The 20,548-nt window shown below is 43.8% G+C and overlaps 1 protein-coding gene across 1 annotated transcript in view; it reads right to left on the bottom strand.

The window, feature by feature from the left end:
- GALM (galactose mutarotase) overlaps positions 1-8,580 on the bottom strand; it is a 55,208-nt gene extending 46,628 nt beyond the window's left edge. The window contains exon 1 of the mRNA XM_040993108.1: positions 8,574-8,580. The gene's annotated coding sequence lies outside the window, so the exon portion shown is untranslated. The remainder of the gene's footprint in view (positions 1-8,573) is intronic.
- Between the last annotated feature and the right edge of the window lie 11,968 nt (positions 8,581-20,548).

The raw sequence follows: 20,548 nt of genomic DNA, 5'->3' as shown, positions 1-20,548 counted from the left end.
ACTGCTTTCCCAGGCCACAAGCACGGAGCTAGATGGGAAGTGGAGTCATCGAGATTAGAACCGACACCCATATGGGATCCTGGCACGTGCAAGGCGAGGACTTTAACCACTACACTATCGCACCAGGCCCTCATTTTGTTTTCATGGCTGTTTTTTCTACCTAAGGATCCCAGGCTTGTATTATCTCACAAGAAAAAAAAAAATCAATATAAAGCAAGCTTTTCGTTTCCAATATTATCAGTAAAGTTCCAGTATCCGATCTCACTGCGTAGACTTTGGTCATATTCCATCCCAAATCTTACTGGATCCCTGGTAGGGTGTAGTCAGTCTCAACCAATGGTGTGGATAAGGACTGGGAATGAGTGATTTTCCAGGGAAAATCTATTTTCCCCGAGGCAATTCCCAAAGTATTACAGGGTGTGGAGTAGAAGAAATCAAAATGCACAAAAACAAGAATAAAAGGGGGGGGGCACTAATTTCATTAGCAAATGATGAACATGTTAGAAAGTGAAAAAAAGATGTGATGGCTCAGTGGCAAAATCCTCACCTTGCACTCACCAAGGATCCCATGTGGGTACAAGCTCGTGTCCTGAATGCTCTATTTCCCATCCAGCTCTCTGTTGGTGGCCTGTGAAAGCAGTCAAGGATGGCCCAAGGCCTTGGGATCCTGCTCTCCCGTGTTGGGGACCTGGAAGAGGCTCCTGGTTCCTGTATCCTGGCAGCTGGCTTCGGATCGGCTCAGCTGCAGCTGTTGCAGCCACTTGGGAGGTGAGGTAGCAGATGGAAGATTTTTCTCTATCTCCTTCTCTTTGTAAATCTGTGTTCTAATAAATATAAACATTTAAAAATTAAAATAAAGCATTTGACACATCCACACACCTGCATCTCACAGAAGTGCTTTCCATACTTGGTCAGCAGTTCAGTATCTAGTGTTGCCACATCCTTACATCTATTCTTGGTTTATCTTTGCTTGCCTGGATCTACTGATTAATGTAGAAATGGTGCAATCTTGGTAGAGTCTTTGTCAAAATTTTTATCACCCTGCTGTTTTTCAAAGGACACGAACAGGTAACATACTGGAAATAATCCTAAGGACAGAGCAGATGAGGGAATTTACTTTGCAAGTTCATCTAGACTCTATTTTGCATCATATGGAAGGTTATATTTTAGAGCGTTGGTGAGTATAATTCTTAGCAAAAAATAATGAACAACTTTGAAAATGATCTTCATCAAATGTAAAGACTCACAATCATAGTTTTGACATCTTGACTCAGTAACAGTGCTTTTCCATATCTGCTAATTGTGGGCCTTTTTAATTCATGCATGATGCTTGTACGAGAGGTGCCAAGCAGCGTACACTTCTGACTCCTTACTCTTATGCATTTCTTGCTTTGAATGGATCCTAGTTGGCTCAGTTTAAATGGCAAATATCCCACTAAATATAATAAAGCAGAATTATTTGCTAAATCAGAATTTTGAAAAAGATATTCTTTGATTAGTCAGGATTAGGATTTGCAAACAACAAAGTATAAAAGAGCATTTGTATAAGAGAGTTATGGGTTAACGTTTTTTCTTCTTAAAACTATCCAGAGGTGTCTGTATGTGTCGGTTCTGAGGTTTTGCTCTACTTGCAAGCTAATGTATTATGGTTCCAAGGATGCTGGAAGAAGACACGAGACTCCTGAATCTAAGACAAAAGTATTATCTACTACACATGAAGAAGCACACCCCTCATGTCAGTGCTGCTTCCCATATCTGCTGGGACCTGTGCAAGAAACAAGAGCTCACTGTCCTTCTGACACCCAACTCAAGAATCTCTTGTTACGGTTCCTCATTCTTTTCCTGAAAGTTCTTCCATTTCACGCTTAACAAAGGATCTGATCAAATTTCTTTTTAAGCCTCATGTGTTTTTTTTTGGACAAAGTTGTACTTAGGTAGAGGGAACCCAGACCTTGAGTTTTACGTAATGTGGAAACTGGCAGAAGAAAAATCTATCCAGCGGAACCAAAGAAACTAGGACTCTCCTAGAACTTAACACACACACCAGAGCTCTTCTAGAAGTCAGAAACTCTTGAACATGGAAATCCATAATTAAAAGTCCATCTTTATTGTACTGGCTGAATTCCAAGCTCCTCCAAATCAGAACTTGCCTTGCAAACACTTCTACATACTAGCTCCCATCTACCTAATTCATAAAATTTCCAATTCTAATCTTGCCATCAAATTAAAGCATCACTCCTTACTTGGAAACCTTGTCATGTACTTTGTCTCAGCAAGAGATCCTGGTTTCTGTAGTTTTGTTTTCTGATGCATACCAGCAATGTACTCATCTTAGTTGCACGATAGATGGCAAAACCAAGGTGGGCAATGTACACATATTACATTTGCATTATGGCTGGGATCTGTCACTTTTACAGTGACTGGCTAGCAAGCCTGCTCTATGTGTGAGAGAAGATGTTACCTACTCATTCCTGATCGTACACTGAAAACTTAACCCTGAGAAATGACTGGCAGGAAAAGAGGCCTGGCTTTGTATTTTAAGCATATCCGAAGAAGATGCTCAGAGATGCTTAGGGCTTAGTGGATTGCATTTCCTCAGCAGATGGTACAAGGATGGTGTGATTAACTCTGCTGAATGTGGTTGTCTAGGACCTAGGTTGCTTTTAAACTGTTTCACTGTCCCAGCGTGTGGTTGGAAGATCATTTTGCTTGGAAATGTGACTCCATGTACTCGTTTAACACTGTTAAGGAGTGCGAGAGATCACACCAGACACAAATGTAGAATGTTAGGGGGAGTCTTGATTGGCCAAGCTTGGCAACAGTGGCTTGTGCTACACTCTAGGAGCCACTGCACCGCATGGTGGAAATCAGGGGATTTCAGGTTCTTGTCCTCCAATCAGCTTGAGAGCTGCTCAGAGCAATGTACTCAGGGAAGTACGAACCATTCCATTAACTAAGTGGCAGGAGACGGGAAGGAAATTGCCAGGGCCCAAAGCTTCCCTATAGTTAATTATTATTATTTTTTTAAAGATTTATTTTTAATACAAAGTCAGATATACAGAGAGGAGGAGAGACAGAGGGGAAGATCTTCCATCCAATGATTCACTCTCTAAGTGAGCACAATGGCCGGTGCTGCACTGATCTGAAGCCAGGAGCCAGGAACTTCTTCCAGGTCTCCCACACAGGTGCAGGGTCCCAAGGCTTTGACCAATCCTTGACTGCTTTCCCAGGCCACAAGCAGGGAGCTGGATGGGAAGTGGAGCTGTCGGGATTAGAACTGGGACCCACATAGGATCCTGGCGCGTGCAAGGTGACGATTTTAGCCGCTATGCCACCGTGTTGGGCCTCTAGTAGTTAATTAACCCAAAGTAGCACATTATCGGACAGGAGGGGCGCTGTGCACGGAACCTCCAGAGCCATTTGAGGGATGGACTATGTGAAGAACTTCTGGACCCGGTTTCACAGAATAAATTAACTTGAGTGGCATGGGAAGGGGGAGGAAGGAGAGTTGCAGAACCTCTGCTTCTGGCTGTCTGCATTATCAGTTAACCTGGCAAGTGGGTACCAGCTGTCAACCGGCTGCACCCCATCACACTGCCGCTGGACGTGAAGGAGAGGAGACAGGACAGTGAATGGAAGAGAGAGAGTTGGTCCTTACCTTTAAGGACATATCCTGAATGTTCCATGCATCATCCCATGGCCAGATTTTAGTCAAACAATTATATCAAATTGCAGGGTAGGTTTGGAAATGCATAACCGCCATTTTAGGCATGCTATCTGTGTAGCACTCATACAAAGTTGGCATGACTTAAATGTATACCTAAGATCTTGGAAAGCTGACTTCGAATCTCCCACCTTCACTGATATTGAAATTCTGAACTTGGGGCTTGGGCATGTGCTGGGCATCACCGGGTGTTTATGAGCATACCAGGTGTATTACGTGCACCTTAGGCACCACCCAATGCAAGAACACCAAGAGTCAGATGACTTCCAGGGATCTGGAAAAGGACCAAGACTTCATCCTTCCAATGCCTTTACAGCACAGACAGGGAGAAAGACAGAGACAAGATCTTCCATTCATTGACTCACCCCTGAGACACCTGCCACATCTAGGTCTGGGCCAGGGTGGAGTGAGGAGCCTGGAAACTCAACCCAGGTCTCCCACATGGGTGGCAGAGACCAAAGGACTTACACCAGCACCTGCTCACTGCCAGCATGTGTATTAGCAGTAAGCTGAACTGGAGAGCAAAGGCTCAACGACTCCGTTCCAGGCACTCTGACGTGGAATGCCGGCATCCTAACAGCCGCACCACTGGAGTGCCTTTGGCTCGCCTCTTGATAGTCATAGCTGACAATGGGGCTTACATTTCAGCAGGAACAAACCACAGCAGTAATCAACGAGCATGGGTTGGAGCAGAGAGCTGGTTGTGCCCAGGTCCGAGGGAATGTCTGCTTCAGAGCAAGCTCCTCTGGGCTGACCGGATCGCTGAAGTTCTCCTGATTCAGTACTCCCCAAGACAGTACTGAGCACAGCCAGTGCTCGGTTAATGTTTCGTGCTTTCTCGGTGCTTCTGTTATCGGAATGGCATTGTTTAGCTGGTGGTACAACATTGTTACTCAAAGAAAATGTTTTTTTTTTTTTTTCCTACTATTTTGACTAGCACCCGTTAAGTCTTTTCTTGGGCTCCCACTCAATTTGGTTAGTTGTTGTTGGTAGTTAAAACTCCAGTCTAATCATAATCATAAGCATCTAAGCATAATCATTCTGATAGTTAAAACAATTCTTTGCATATGTTCAGTTTCTCTTGGATAAAAATACCACAACTCTCAGATAACCTCCCCCTCCTTCCTGCTTCTCCTCACATGATGAGCAGGTGTTTGGAGAAAGGGGAGTGAAGTGGTTTATGAGCCTGTGTCACAGCAGATGAGTCAAGGTCCTTGGACTGGGTTCGCTGCTGGGGCCCTCTGCGTTTTCTGTTCCCTTGCCCACCTGTTCACAGCATACTCTGCTGGCTTCTGATGCTGCGCCTGCAGCCGCTACCACATGGTCCTTAATAGCCTTGGCTGTATTTCTTGGGAACACTGACCTCTATTTCTCGCAGACTTGGCCTGAGTGTAGACACTGAGCCTCGGCTTGGTGCTCCCTCGGCTCGGTTCTCCTTCGGCTCCCTTCCTCAAGGCTTGCCACAGCTTCTGCAGGGTGATCTTTTTATTCAGACACCTAAGCTCTCTTGCTAGCTACTCTGCTCTAGTCTCCGTATCCCCCCCACCCACTTACGCAATGTCACTGCTGCAGATCGTCTGTAGAACATCTGTAAGAGGATGTCAGTCCTTCATTTCAAACACTATAGTAGAGCTTTCTCTGTTCTATAGGATGCATTTTACTTGGTCTGGTGCCCTGGACTTACGCAACTTGATTTCGTCTTATCTTCCAGCTCATCTCCATTTCTCCCACCTCTCCTGTTGATCAAACCCATGATACCCTCTGACGTCCCAGGTTTCTGTGCTATTCTTTCTGCCTGGAATTTTCCTTTCTTTCTTTAAGGCCTACCTTAAATGCTCCTCCGAGAAACAACATTTTTCTTTTTCTTTCCCATTGCACAGATGGCTAGCATAGCATTTTTTTTTATCATATCTATAATAAAGGTAAACGATTATGGAGTTCATTATTTGAATGTTGTGACAGTTGTGTGGACTACAGCTAGACAGAATCTCTCACCACTGATTCCTCCCCAAATGGCCACATGGCCAAGACTTACTATGGGCCAAAAATGAAAGCTAGAGCCCAGCTCCCTCAGGATAGTGGCAGGAAGACAACTGCTTAAGCCATCACTGCTGCCTCCGAGGGGTCTGCATCAGCAATAAACTGGGGTCAGAGCCAGTCCCAGGCATCTACTCCTGTCACTCTGAAACTCTACCCTCTAGGTCAAAAGCCCATTATAAAATATATTCAATTTAGCTTAAAAGTTTAAGGTAATTTTTTTTCTTCAAACAATTGGATAAATTCCAATTTAACTAACTTTAAATGGTCTTTTCTATAAATAGAAGCAGACAGACATTAGATCCTTTTGACAATGACGTATCCAAGTAATCGAAAGCTATAAATCTTACAACTGGCTTGTAAGATAGCTTTTGGTTGTAATGGGATACCTGTTTGCAACTGCAAGACAAAGTAGCTGAACAAAAGCAAGTCTTATTGTTCTGACATAATGAGAAGTCCGCATCCAGTAGCTGGTGCACCTGCTGAGAGATGTTGGCAAGCACCGAGGCTCTGATCTGTAGCCATCTTCTTAGCATGGGTGCATTTAGCCTCATGTTTGCCATCCGATGTCACCAATTGGCTACTGCAGCTCTCGGCTTCAGGTCTGCTTTCTAGGCAGAGAGAAGAGGGAAGAGGCAACAGGGATAGAAGGGTAACAGGGTCTGCCAGGTTTGTCTATCCCGTTTCATCCGGGAAGAGATATCTGAGAATTCAGCTTATATCCTATTGGTCAGAACTGGATCAAACAGCCCATAGAGGCAGAAGAGGGAAACAGAAGTGTTTTGCTTTCCAACCTCTGTGATAATGAAGTGAAAGAACAGGGCACTGTGACCAGCCTCTGGGCTACCCATTCTTCATGTGTGTCACGGAGCTGGGTTGGATTAGATTGCTCATGAGATAAACGCACAATGAGTTACCATCATGTGAGGTGGGGAGAGAGAATGACATTAGGCTATCTTGAATGAAAAAATTCAAATCTGGGGGCAGATATTTTGTGCAGCAATGACTACATCCAGTTCTGAAGTGCCTAGGTTCAAGTCCTCACTCTGCTCTCTGTTCCCTGTTCATCACCTGCTGGGAGGCAGCAGGCGATGGCTCCAATTCTTAGGTCCCTGCCACTCACATTAAGGCTAAATGAAGGTCCTGGCTTCTAGCTTTGACCTAGGCCAGTCCTTGCTGTTGCTGGATTTTGGAGAGTGAACCAACAGATGGAATATCTCTTTGTTTATCCCCCTTCGTTTCTCTCTCTAGAGTTCTCTACCTCTCTACCTTTCAAATACAAAATTTCCTGAACCCTCATAACACGAAACCTGTCTGTCCTTGGTTTTCTATCCTATATGTTTTACAAAATGGATTAGTCATCCAAAAAACCACTAACTTCTCTTTTCAGCAACTTCTCATTTTAGATTCCTCTTCCTGCCGAAGTCCAGCTCCAGCTGAATTCAGGACTCGAGAAGGGTGCGTGGAATAGGCATAGAGAAAATAAATGGACCACTACAAATCCAGGATCATAATGCACAAATGCGAGAAAGCTGTCCCCTTTACAAGCTCACAAGCTCTGGCACAGACTTTTGATGTCAGGGTCAAGTGGGTGTACCCAAGAATAATTCTGCCATTTGTTTCACCTAAAAACTCAATAGAAGTTACTACTACAATCCTTACTCTACAACTCAATCTTGTATCACAAAGAAAAGGAGAACCTAAAGGTCAAGGAAAGAATGAAACCCTAAACACAGATCCCTTCATTAGCTAAGGTCAATGGGGACAGCCAAGACAGTATGAATAATAGAAGGCCGTTTTGTAAGATGTTATTATTGCCATTAACCTTCAAGCTCACATTGACAGTAAAAAGTCAACTCCACAGTAGCAAACAATGCCTGAATGGATTAGAATTCCTCCTGCTGGGTGGCCCGGTGTCCATGCAAAGGAAGGTGGAGCTGCATTCCCACCATGCAGTGGGAAATTCCTTGCAGCCCTGCCTGCAATGGAACAATACCCTTCACACCTTCGGGTCTCCCACATCTACTGCACGGACTCCAGCATCTTCCGAGATACATTGTTGTCAAAAAAGCATCTTTACTGAGATATTACTGAAATGTAATCCTTGCCAGAATCTAAGTTTAGAACATTTTCATGGGAGGCTTTTGTTGTGCAGTGGGCTGGTTCACTCCTTGCGACACTGGTGTCCCATGCTGAAGTGCCAGTTTGATTCCTAGCTGTTCAACTTGCAGTGCAGCTTCCTGCTAATGAACCCGGCTAAACTGCAGATGGTCCAAGTACTTTGGCCTCTGCCACACATGTGGGAGACCAGGATGGAGTTTCTGGCTCCTGACTTTGGCCTGCCCAGTCCTGGCTTTTATGGCCATTTGGGAAGTAAAACAATGGATGTGAGTTGGAAGTTGTAAGCCCCCATTTAATTCTTTTATATTTTAATGTAATGAGTTTTTAATAGATTCAACGTAGTTCCTAGATATGATTCTAAGAATATATTGAAATTCCCTTCCTTCTTTCCTCCACTTCCTCTATCTTCCTTCCTCCACTTCCTCTATCCTCCTTCCTGTCAACCCCAACGCCCCAACCCAGGATGCACCTGCTTCTTCTGGGACCTAAGGAGGGCTCCATGAAAACATGGATTTTGAGGTCCATGAGGAATGAGTGGAGATGCCACGAAATTCCCAGGTGGCTCCCCCCCTCCAAAACCTCGTAAAGGAGACCAGTGTCGGGAGGACTCCTGCCTTGGATCATGGCTGGAGAGGCTGTTGGGTGTGTCCTTTCTGCGTCCCCCCCTTTTCCTTTTGCGGAAACGTCTGACCCACTGCCCACTCACGAAGGGTATTTTTCTGTGTGGGGCAACTCACACTTGTGTGTGTGCTCACTTTTTCACCTTTTAAATAAGTCTTACCACATTGTGTGTCTTATATATGTGAGTCCTGAGACTGTGTGTATACAGGGTAAGAGCCCAGAGTGAAAATATTAACACAGCTCTTGCCCCCGCAGATCGAAGGCATCGTTCATTCTCCCTCTCTACTGCTTTGCCTTTCAAATCAATAAATATTTGAAAAAAAAAATTTAAGTAGAATATTCTTATGTTTCCCAAAAGTAGTCCTCTACTGAATAACAGGCGTCATTCCCACACACATCCCTCAGCCCCTTGACCTGGGCGACCACTGCTGTAATTATTCTTTGAAAACAGAAGTTTGAAAGGGTTTCAATTTCTGTAGGAAAGTGGGTTTAAAAAAATACTGTAGAAACAAGTTTCTGGGTAAGTTCTTAGGTTTGACTATAGCATGAAAAGTGATTCATCTGCTGTGGCACAAGTGTTGTTAAGGAGCTGATAACGTGACTGCAGAATTTCTAAGCACCTCAGCTCCTCATTTTGTCCTAAGTATTCATGCTGTTTTCTGCATGTTGACTGTCACACATGAGCCTTTCTTCAAAGTGAGATTTATAAACATATAAAATAAACTTAAGATTATACAAGCCAAAGTCAAAGTCAGGGCCCGATTAGAGGGAAAGCTTTCATTAAGCACACACACATGCACGCACATACACATTACCCCAGAGAGGCAGAGCAGGTGGCTGATTGACAGTGATTTTTTTTTTTCTCCGCTGCTGTTTGCACAGCTCCTATCCCACTTTCTGTGTTAATGGCAAGAGATAACCTCCTGCAGTGAGAAGAAGTAAAGAGGCTTAAGAGTTGGAGTAATTGCTTTCTTGATTGTTGCAATATTGCCCATGTCATATCCTGTACAACTTAGTACCTGTTGTTGTATCTGGATAAGAGAGAAAACAGGAAATGAGGCAATTATTCAGTGGCACAAACAATTATAACTAAGTTTTGTGCCCAAAGCTTTCCAAATGAGTGAGGCTTGAGGAGTAGTACAGGAAAGTAGACTATTGTGATGTGATGTTGGATAAAACCAAAAAAGAAAACTGGGCCTAAACAGGACTGAGAGGCCTTCAAAAGTAAGCTAGTATTCTGTTCTTTCTGTTCTTTCTTTCTTTCTTTCTTTCTTTCTTTCTTTCTTTCTTTCTTTCTTTCTTTCTTTCTTTCTTTCTTTCTTTCTTTCTCTCTTTCTTTCTCTCTTTCTCTCTTTCTTTCTCTCTTTCTCTCTCTCTTTCTCTCTTTCTTTCTTTCTTTCTTTCTTTCTTTCTTTCTTTCTTTCTTTCTTTCTTTCTTTCTTTCTTTCTTCCTTCCTTCCTTCCTTCCTTCCTTCCTTCCTTCCTTCCTTCCTTCCTTCCTTCCTTCCTTTCTTCTTTCCTTTCTTTTCACAACATTTATTTCTTTATTTGGAAGACAGAGTCACACAAAGAGACAGAGAAACATGGAGAGATCTTACGACTGCTGCTTTACTCCCCAGCCAGATCTGGTTATGCTGAAGCCAGTGACCAGGGTCTCTCTGAGTTTCCCACATGGGAGACAGGTGTCCAAATACTTGGGCCACAGTGACAGCCCCGCCGTGAGCTGGGTTTGATATTGGATTTCATGCCATTTGAAGTAGAAACCTTCATCCCGGAAACCACAGACCTGAGTGTTCTTCGTTTGGTTTCAGTGATAAACTGCCAAGATCATTTTAATCTTAGCTCTGTTTTTCCTTCTTATCTTAAAGATTTGTTTTAAATTTTATTGCAAAGTCAGATATACAGAAAGGAAGATCTTCTGTCTGATGATTCACTCCCCAAGTGAGTCCAACGACCAGAGCTGTGCCAATCCAAAGCCAGGAGCCAGGAACTTCTTCCAGGCCTCCCATGCGGGTGTAGGAACCCAAGGCTTTGGGCCATCCTCAACTGCAGGGAGCTGGATGGGAAGTGGGGCTGCTGGAATTAGAACTGGCACCCATGTGGGATCCCAGTGCGTTCAAGGCGAGGACTTTACCTGCTAGGCCACCGTACTGGGCCCTGTTTTTCTTTTAATTACTATTTCTGTAAAAACAAGACATTTTCTATTGTTTTGTCATGAAAAAATGATCTACTCTGAACCAGCAATTGAAAGAGATTTCTCTGTTTCTTCTTCCTTTGTAAATTTGTCCTTCCAATAAAAGTAAAATTTAAAAAAAAAAAGACCTGCTATGGGTCTGGTGCAGTAGCCTAGTGGCTAAAGTCCTTGCCTTGCACACATCTGGATCCCATACGGGTGCCAGTTCTCGTATCCCGGGTGTTCCATATTCCTTCTAGTTCCCTGCTTGTGGCCTGGGAAATCAGTCGAGGACGGCCCAAAGCATTGGTCTCTGCACCCGTGTGGGAGACGGAGAAGAAGTTCATGGCTCCTGGCTTCGGATTGGCTCCGCTTGGGCCATTGTGGCCACTTGGGGCGTGAACCAGCACATGGAGATCTTTCTCTCTGTCTTTCCTTCTCTCTGTAAATCTCAATAAAAATAAAGTAAACCTTTAACAAAATTATCTACTCTAAGTCTGTTCTTTTCTTATTCTTATTTTCTGAACCTTCAATAAATTAGTTATGAAGTACATGTTTTAATAACAAATTGTTCCATCTTCGGAGAAGAGACAAAGGTTTAATTAAATCCTTTTTCCAATTTAAAAAGCTCATAAATGAGAAAACAATATTTTTAAAAATATACTTTTATTTTCTTTTATATATACACATATTTTATTGGAAAGGCAAACTTATATAGAGAAGAGGAGACATAGAGAAAACCCTTCCATTCTCTGATCCGTTCCCCCATTGGTCACAATGGCCAGAGCTGAGCCAATCCGAAGCCAGGAGACAAGAGCTTCTTCCAGGTCTCCCATGCAAGTGCAAGGTCCTAAGGCTTCAGGCCATCCTCTACTGCTCTCCCAGGCCACAGGCACGGAGTTGGGAGGAAAAGCAGAGCAGCCAGGATATGAACTGGTGTCCATTTGGTATGATAGCACTTAAAGACAGAGAATTAGCCAATTGAGCTACTGCATTGGCCAGGAAAAACCAATATTTGTTTATACATTTGAAAGATTTGCTTATTTGTTGATTTGAAAGGTAGAGTGACAGAGAAAGAGAGGGAGAGACTAAGAGAGACAGAGAGCTTTTCCATATGCTGGTTCAGGCCCCTAAATGGTGGTAAGAGGCCAGGCCAGGCCAGGCTGACGTCAGGAGCCTGGGCCTCCATCCTGGTCTCTTGTGGCAGAAGCCCAGGCATTTTTGCTTGTAGAGTCTTAAGGTGGCACAGAGCAACACATAGGAAGTGGCAGAAGGTACATGGACGTCTATGTGGTATCCTATGAAAGCCACCGGAATCCTGTCACGGGTACTTTAAGACCTAATCCGCCTTCTACCAGTAACACGAGACTTTGGAGAGTACACTCCTGAGTCTTGGGGAACACGTATTCAAACCATAACTCCACAGTCATAAAAACCTTGAGCAATTGTTCTTGACAAAAATGACTACCATCGATTTCAAAGTCTATTTCTACTACTTCAGATGTATTTTTCTCTTTTAAAAAGTTTTAAGTCCAGGTCCGGTGTACTAGCCTAGTGGCTAAATGCTCATCTTGCACACACCAGGATCCCGTATGGGCACGGTTCTAATCCTGATGGCCCTGCTTCCCATCCAGCTCCCTTGGCCTGGGAAAGCAGTCCACCAAAAAAAAAAAAAAAAAAAAAAAAAAGGCCTCAGGACCCTGCACCTGTGTGGAAGACCCAGAAGAAGCGTCTGACTCCTGGCTCCTGACTTTGGATCAGTTCAGCTCCGGCCGTTGTACCCACCTGGGAAGTGAATCAGTGGGCAGAAGATCTTTCCTCTCTGTCTCTCCTCTTCTCTATGGATTTGCCTTTCCAAAAAAAAAAAAAAATATTAAAAAATTTGTAAGTCCATATGTGTACATTTACACAAATATTTAGATTTTAAAACTCTATAAATATAAAATAGACTGGCATTTCTGGCATCACTCTGGAGCTCGAGGTTGGCAGGATTTTTTCTACAAAGCTGTTAGGTACCGTACGCTGTGGTTTCTATCACAAATATTCATGTCTGCAATGGCAGTGTGAAAATAGCCACAGATGATGCATAGACAAGTGGGCATGCTGTGTTGCAATAAAACCTTATTTGCAAAAGCAGGCCTTGGGTCAGATGGGGTCCTGGGATCACAGCGTGCTGATCTGTCGTCTAGACAATGGAAAGCTGCTGCCTCAGTAGCTGTTTCCTGAAGCGTGCCACCTAGGGCTGTGCATGCGTGAGGCAGCAAGGTGTGGTCATGCACAGTTCAGTGAATCTGTTCTGTGATTTCTGATTGCAGTGTCCCTTTTAAGATCGTTGTTTTCTCTGCCTGTAACATTTCCCTAAATGTACCCTGCTCGCCGGGACCACTGAAAACAGCTTGTTGTTGTAAGTTACTGTTTGATGTTCTGGACAAGTTGTCCCCAAAGTAAATACTTTGTAAACCATGTATTTTATCTTTTAAGTCAGATATTTCTTTTCTTTGAGAAAGATGTATTTGTTTATTGGAAAGCCATAGTGATAGAGAGAGAGAGAGCTTCTATCTGCTGGTTGACTCCCCCAAATGGTTACAACAACTAGAGCTGGACCAGGCCAAAGCTAGGATCCCATAATTCCAACCAGGCATGCTATGTACGTGGCAGGAGTCAAAGCACTTGTGCCATTTCCCCTGCTTTCCTAGGCATAATTATAGGGAGCTGGATCAGAGGAAGAGGAACCAGGAGCTGGACTGGTGCTGATATGGAATGCTGGCACTGCAAGTGTTGGCTTAACCCTCTGAACTAGAGCAATCACGAGTCAGACATTTCTTTGTAAGATATACCATATGTTGTAAAAAATCAAATCGAGAGACCATTAGACTGGACAACCCTGGTACTTTATATTTCTGAGTAAGCAAATCCAATTCGATAGAGGATTTACCTATCAGAAATCACCAAGTAATCTCTAATTAGAAACTCACCCATCAGAAACTAGTAACTGGCCTTTAGCTAGGGTCTTTCCACACTAACCAATCAAACAGCTTCCTCCTGTCTTCTGTCTTCCCTCCTCTGCAAGTTCCCTGTCCACAACATGGCTGTGGAGCTCTCCAAACCAATGCTGGTGCTGAGTGCTACCCCAGTCATCAATTAAGTTTTGCTAAACTGTTCAGCTTACTTTGTCTAAAGTTTTTCTTTGAACATATCTAAAATTCAGCAAGACTGGTCAGAAAAACTTAAATTTGTTTAGCTGATCGGTTATCACTTACTAATTGTGTGCTTTCAGCAGATTAGATAATTTTAAGAAATTGGAAAGGCTGATAAACAGAGAGGAAGAGAGAGAGAGAAAGAAAGATCTTCCATGCACTGGTTCACTCCCCAAGTGGCTGCAATGACTGGAGCTGAGCTGAGCTGAAGCCAGAAGCCATACGTTTCTTCCAGGTCTCCCACACAGGTGCAGGGTCCCAACTCTTTGGGCCATCCTCTGCTGCTTTCCTAGGCCACAATCAGGGAGCTGGATGGGAAGTAGAGCAGCTGGTAAATGAACTGATACCCATATAGGATCCCGGTGGATGCAGGGTGAGGATTTAGCCCCTGGCTGCTGCTGGGCCCAGAAACTAGGTCATTTTTCTGAGTGTGTATTTCCATTTGTAAAATGAGGCGAGCACTTAGCCTTGAAGATGTTTGCAGTGATGAGATGAGCCCATGGAGATGAAGGACCTATGGCCAGGCACAGAGTGTGTGCTCACTAACAACAGGGAAGATCCCACCATCACAAACACACCTGCAAGTGAGTATTTAATGAAGTTCACATGAAGAAGCAAGCGTGGTGCACGTGGAACCCATTTGTGTTAGCACTGTATGATTCAGTATCCTTTTGTTTCCACATTGAGAAATGCAGGGCCAGGAATGATTTTTCTCTTGTCTTCCTTTTTTTTTTTTTTTTTTTTCTGTGCATGGTTTGGGGCCTTTTAAGAGCAATTTGATGCCACTGTTGCTATGGTAAATACTTTACAATAAGAACTAAGTAATTGTTGGAAGCTGTTGTAATTTACCATGATTGGTGTCAGAGTGATTTGAATCTCTCATTCTCCCCCTGACCTTCATTTAAACATTTTATCTGCACCAGGATTGTGTTTATTATTTTCTCTCCAGAAGAGGCACCATGGATTAAGTTCCAGTGAAGAAGGGGAAAACAGAAGTACGTTCCTCCCCAGAGGCAATGGTCAGTGTGGCTTTGTACTTTTTAGTCTTCAAGATCAAATGCATTTGATTCTGACCTCATGTTTTAGCTGCTCCTAACCAGGCAGATCTTAGTTTGGCGGGGGGGGGGGGGGGGGAAGGCAACGGAACCATATTGTCATAGACTAGGGTGTGTTTGTGAATGTGCTCAATAGCATCAGATTAGGAATGACCTTCATTCAAATGGTAAAAGACAAAAATAAAATGCAGGTTTGTAGTATAGGTGAATTTTGAAGCTGTAGGAACAGCATCTATGAGCACGGATCCTGTAGCTTATTTTGTTCATAGATGCATGATACCAAGGTAAGGAAGCAATTTTTAAAAGATTGATTTATTTTTATTGCAAAGGCAGATATACAGAGAGAAGGAGAGACAGAGAGGAAGATCTTCCATCTGATGATTCACTCCCCAAGTGGCTGCACTAGCCGAGTCTGAGCTGATCTGAAGTTAGGAGCCAGGAGCTCTTCCAAGGCTTTGGGCCATCCTCGACTGCTTTCCCAGGCCATAAGCAGGGAACTGGATGGGAAGTGGGGCCGCCAGGATTAGAACCAGTGACCACATGGGATCCCGGGTGTTCAAGGTGAGGACTTTAGTCGCTAGGCCACGGGGCCGGGCCCCTAGCCTTAGAATTTTAAGATCCTTTTTTCTTCTTTCTTCTGAAAGTGTGAAATTGAAAAAGTTTTAGTTCATAAAACAAAACAAAAAAAGAACTATTGTAAGAATGGGGGAGGACCTGGTGAGGTCCTGGTGGCTAAAGTCCTTGCTTTGCGTGCTGGGATCCCATATGGGCCCTAGTTCATATCCCAGCTGCTCCACTTCCCTTCCAGCTCCCTGCCTGTGGCCTGGGAATCTGGTAGAGGAAAGTCCAAAGCCTTGGAACCCTGCAGCCATGCTGGAGACCCAGAAGAGGCTCCTGGCTCCTAGTTTTGAATCTGCTCAGCTCTGGTCATTGAGGCTAGTTGGGGAGTGAACCAGTGAATGAAGGATCTTTCTCTCTGTCTCTCCTTCACTCTGTAAAATCTAACTTTTCAATAAAAATACATAAATCTCAAAAAGAAAAAAAAAAAAAAGGATGGGGAGGGCAGCATTGTGGTGTGTGGGTAGAACCTCTGTCTGCAGAGTCATCATCCATAAAGGTGCCAGTTCAAGTCTCAGTCATGTAACTTCTTATCCAGTTCCCTGTTGACAAAGCTGTGGGAGATGGCCCAAGTTTAGGTCCCTGGGAGTTTCAGATGAAGATTCTGGGTTTAGTCTGGTCCAACGTTGCCTGTTGCAGGCATCTGGGAAGTTAATCAGTGAATAGACAATCTTCCCATTGTTCTCTCTCTCTCTCTCTCTCTCTCTCTCTCTCTCCTTTCTCTCCCCCCCCGCCCTCTTTTTCTGTAACTGTGACTTTCAAATTAATTATTAAATTTTTTGTCTCATTGGAAATTTCTCCTAACCCAACAGAAATTTTCAGTAGCATTTGCCTTCACTGGGTCTTGACACTAGATTTTTTTTCCCCCTTAGACATTCTTTAACTTGTTTTATGAAAAAAAAAAATCAGATTACAAATGTCTAAACTGCGATTTCCCCAGAAAAATAAAGTTGCCTAAAATGAGAGTCGCAGCGGCATTAGCTTTGCCTTCTGTGGAATTGTCAGCTTGGTTGGTAGGTTTAGGATAAAACTCCTGCCCAGTTTTACAAGATAACAATGAGGTCCAGCACGATGTGAACAGCTTCTTATTATAGCCGTAACCACATTCGCCTTTGAGAAAGGTCAGACTCAGTGCAAAGATACGGCTTCTTCTTTATGGGTCTTTTGTGAGCTTGCTATTCAACACGGGGCGTGGGAAGGACAGAGAGGAGATTGGCTTTAGGTGAATTTGAAGGGCCTAATCCCCTGGGCCAGTCTTGGTTGGACTTACATATTTTTTTCTGATGAACAGTATTAATTCTTTTTTTACTTTGAAAATGTATTAGCCATAAATGGATCGATTTTTTTTTCTTCTAATTTTTCTTTGTGTAACTGGAAACTTTTGTATTTCTAGTTGCACTTGCTTCTTTTTTTCCATGCTCACTTTTTCCATGAAACAATGCCTCTTCAGGGCTGGTGCAAAGGCTCAATTATTAACCCTCCACCTGTGAATACCAGCATCCCATAGGGGCACTGGATCGTATCCCGGCTGCTCCACTTCCATCCAGCTCCCTGCCAATAGCCCGGGAAAGCAATGGAGGATGACCCAAGTCCTTGGGGACCCTGCACCCACCTGGGAGACTGAGAGACTGAGAGACTGCTGCTGACCCCTGATGTTTGCTGTTGGTGAATTCTGCAAAAGTGGTGAAGGATGCTGTTAACATAGCAGTTTAGTGGCTTCCAGAGGCTCCAAGGCTCTCCCCCAGGCTGAATACAGCCCAGTTTCTCCCGTAGAGGAATGTTGGCTTAGCTTGGTGCTTAATGGAAGTAATGAGGTAAGAACCACTGGTACCAGGCTGGTGTGGTGGCTGAACTGACTAATCGCCCACCTTAAAGTGCTGGCATTCTATATGGGTGCCGGGTTTTGGCTGCTCCACTTCCCATCCAGCTCCCTGCTCGTGGCCTGGAAAAGCAGTGGAGGATGGCCCAAAGCCTTGGGCAGCTGCACGAATGTCGGAGACCTGGAAGAGGTTCCTGGCTCCTGGTTTAAAACTGGCTGAACTCTGACCATTACAGCTATTTGGGGAGTGAATCAGCGGACAGAGGATCTTAATCTCTCCTTCGCTCTGTAAACTTGCCATTCCAATAAAAATGAATAAATGAATTTAAAAAAAGAGCCACTGGTACAATAGCAGGTGGTGCTGCCATGAACACCTGCTTCTCAACATCATTTCCTTTGTAGCTAAGGTGACAGTTAGTGTGCCCCATGTGGGTATGCCGGCCCCAACATCAAAAGGATCTAAGTGCAGACCATACCGCGATGTGTCTTGATAAGACAGAGCCACTGCACTTCTCAAAGGTTGCACACTTATCAGTTTAGAACTGCTTCTCATATAATATCTGATATGTTAGGCATCTTCAAAATACATTACTCTGACCATGTAAAGCTAGTGGAGTGCTGTGGGACTCTATGGAAGCCTCAGAACCACAAGAGAGTGATTCCAGATCAGCTGGACTAACTCGGGATCAGTCCCTGGAAGGAGGCTACAGTTGCAACAACCTGAACCTTTTTTCTTTAAACTTAAAAGAACACAGGGGCCCCAGTTGTGGTATAACACATTGGCTGCCACGTGCAACACTGGCATCCCATATGGGAGTTCTGGTTCAACTTCCAGCTGCTCCACTTCTAATCTAGTTCCCTGCTAAGGTACCTGGGAAAGCAGTGGAAAATGGTCCAAGTACTTGGGCACCTAGTGTTCTCATGAGAGACCTGGATGGAGTTTCAGGATCCTGACTTCAGCCTGAGCCAGTCCTGACTGTTGCAGTTGTTTGGGGGAGTTCATGAATGGCACAATGAAAGAATCCAAAATGGAAACTCTTGTGTTCACATCCATTAAATGACATAATAATGACAGTAGGCTATTTTGCAAGCGTTAGATACAGAAATGTTTCACATTTAGTTTAGTTTTTTTTTTTTAAGATTTATTCATTTATTTATTTTGTTGGAAAGGCAGATTTACAGAGAGGGGAGACAAAGATTTTCTGTCTGCTGGTTCACTCCCCGGGTGGCCACAGCAGCCAGAGCTGAGTTGATCTGAAGCTAGGAGCCTGGAGCTTCTTCTGGATCTTCCATTTGGGCTTTGGGCCCGCCTTCATTGCTTCCCAGACCTCTAGTGGGAAGCTGGTTGGAAAATGGAGCAGCCAGAAACATGAACTGGCACCCATATGGGATCCCATTGTATGCAAGCTGAGGACTTCAGCTGCTAGGGTAGGACTTTGCCCAGGACTGAAGTCTTGTTGTTGGCTCCTGAATTTGGCCTGGCCCAACTTTGGTTGTTGAAAGTATTTAGGAATTAAGCCAGAGGATGAACGGCCTATTTCTGTCTCACATAAATAATTTGAAAAATCGCCATCAATTATCAATTTGAGCAAGCTCCAAAAAGTGCTCAGCAGAGCAAGATCTTCCGTCCGATGATTCACTCCTAGTGGCCGCAAAGGCTGGTGCTGCGCTGATCTGAAGCCAGGAACCAGGAACTTCCTCCAGGTCTCCCACGCAGGTGCAGGATCCCAAGGCTTTGGACCATCCTCAACTGCTTTCCCAGGCCACAAGCAGGGAGCTGGATGGGAAGTGGAGCTGCCGGGATTAGAACCACTGTCCATATGGGATCCTGGTGCGTTCAAGGTGAGGACTTTAGCCACTACACTATCGTGCTGGGTCCAGGGCCAAGAATATTGCTAAACATCTCGCTATAGACATCCTCTTCTTAGAAAAGAATTATCTGGTCAAATTGTCAGTGATGCCATGATTGGGAAACCCTAGAACCTACTCATACACACACATTCACACACAAAGTGTTTTTGTATTAGGCTTTTAAAGACTTTCCAATAAGTGATACACCTTTATAAGATTTTTATCATCATTCAGGCTGGACTGCAACACCCATTGGTTCCAGTGGAAGTTGGGACTGAAAACAGAACCAACCCAGCAATTGCAACCACCAGCTGATCAGGGCGATGGACTGTGCCTGGCCCTGTGCTTGTTAGAACATACAAGAATCTGGTCTGGGAACACCTCAGACAAAGTTTCTTTGGGAATCTCCCCAATCGAAATGCTGGACGCAGAACTCTAACCAAGAAAAGACAGAAGACAGAACAAGTCAATCAACCATGTCAGTTATATGTTGGCAGCGAAATACGGGGCAAACAGAGACTCTATGATAGACTATGTCAATTAGTGGATGCTTCAACGACCTCATCGTGCTTGGAGTGGTAAGATTGGCAGCGATTCATAACTGGTGAATCATCAAAACCACTTGAGCAAGACCCTCGGAGCATGCCCCACATCCATGACCTGGGATGGGTGGGAAAGTGGGTGGGGCTTTTCTCTTAATATCCCCCTTTACCTCAGATACATGAAGGAAACAATATGGAAATAAGTCTTATCCACTTTCCTGTAGCCCTTGAACCTTTTTACCCCAATTAACTATGTAAAGATTGTCAAAAATATAATAATAATAAAAAATCGGCAAGACTAGTTTGTTTCAACACATACACACACAAAAGATTTTTATCATTATTGCTTAGCATATCAGGGTGAGAATCAAAATTTATCTAATGACTTTCCTAATCTTTGATATCATAGATAATATGAACACCTTCATATGTCTGGCTTCTATGTAAATTTGGATTAAACTTAAATTCTCCCATGTAACATTATTTTTACTTGTCAAATATTAATTGAAATATTTAAAATGTTTTGTGGAAAATTATTGTTATGGCTCTTATATTTTGTGTAGAATGTATAGACTATACAGGATTAGTAATTTTTTTGTAAAGATTTATTTATTTATTGGAAAGTCTGATATACAGAGAGGAGGAGAGACAGGAAGATCTTCCATCCGATGATTCACTCCCCAAGTGAGTGCAACGGCCGATGTTATGCTGATCCGGAGCCAGGATCCAGGAACCTCTCCCGGGTATCCCATGCAGGTGCAGGCTCCCAAAGCCTTGGACCGTCCTCAAC

This window comes from Ochotona curzoniae, unplaced genomic scaffold (assembly GCF_017591425.1).
Source record: "Ochotona curzoniae isolate NIBS_2020 unplaced genomic scaffold, NIBS_Ocur_1.0 contig_883, whole genome shotgun sequence".
In the NCBI taxonomy this organism is placed as follows: domain Eukaryota; kingdom Metazoa; phylum Chordata; class Mammalia; order Lagomorpha; family Ochotonidae; genus Ochotona; species Ochotona curzoniae.
Note: the sequence above shows the minus strand (reverse complement) of the source record. Positions and strands in the feature narration are given on the sequence as shown.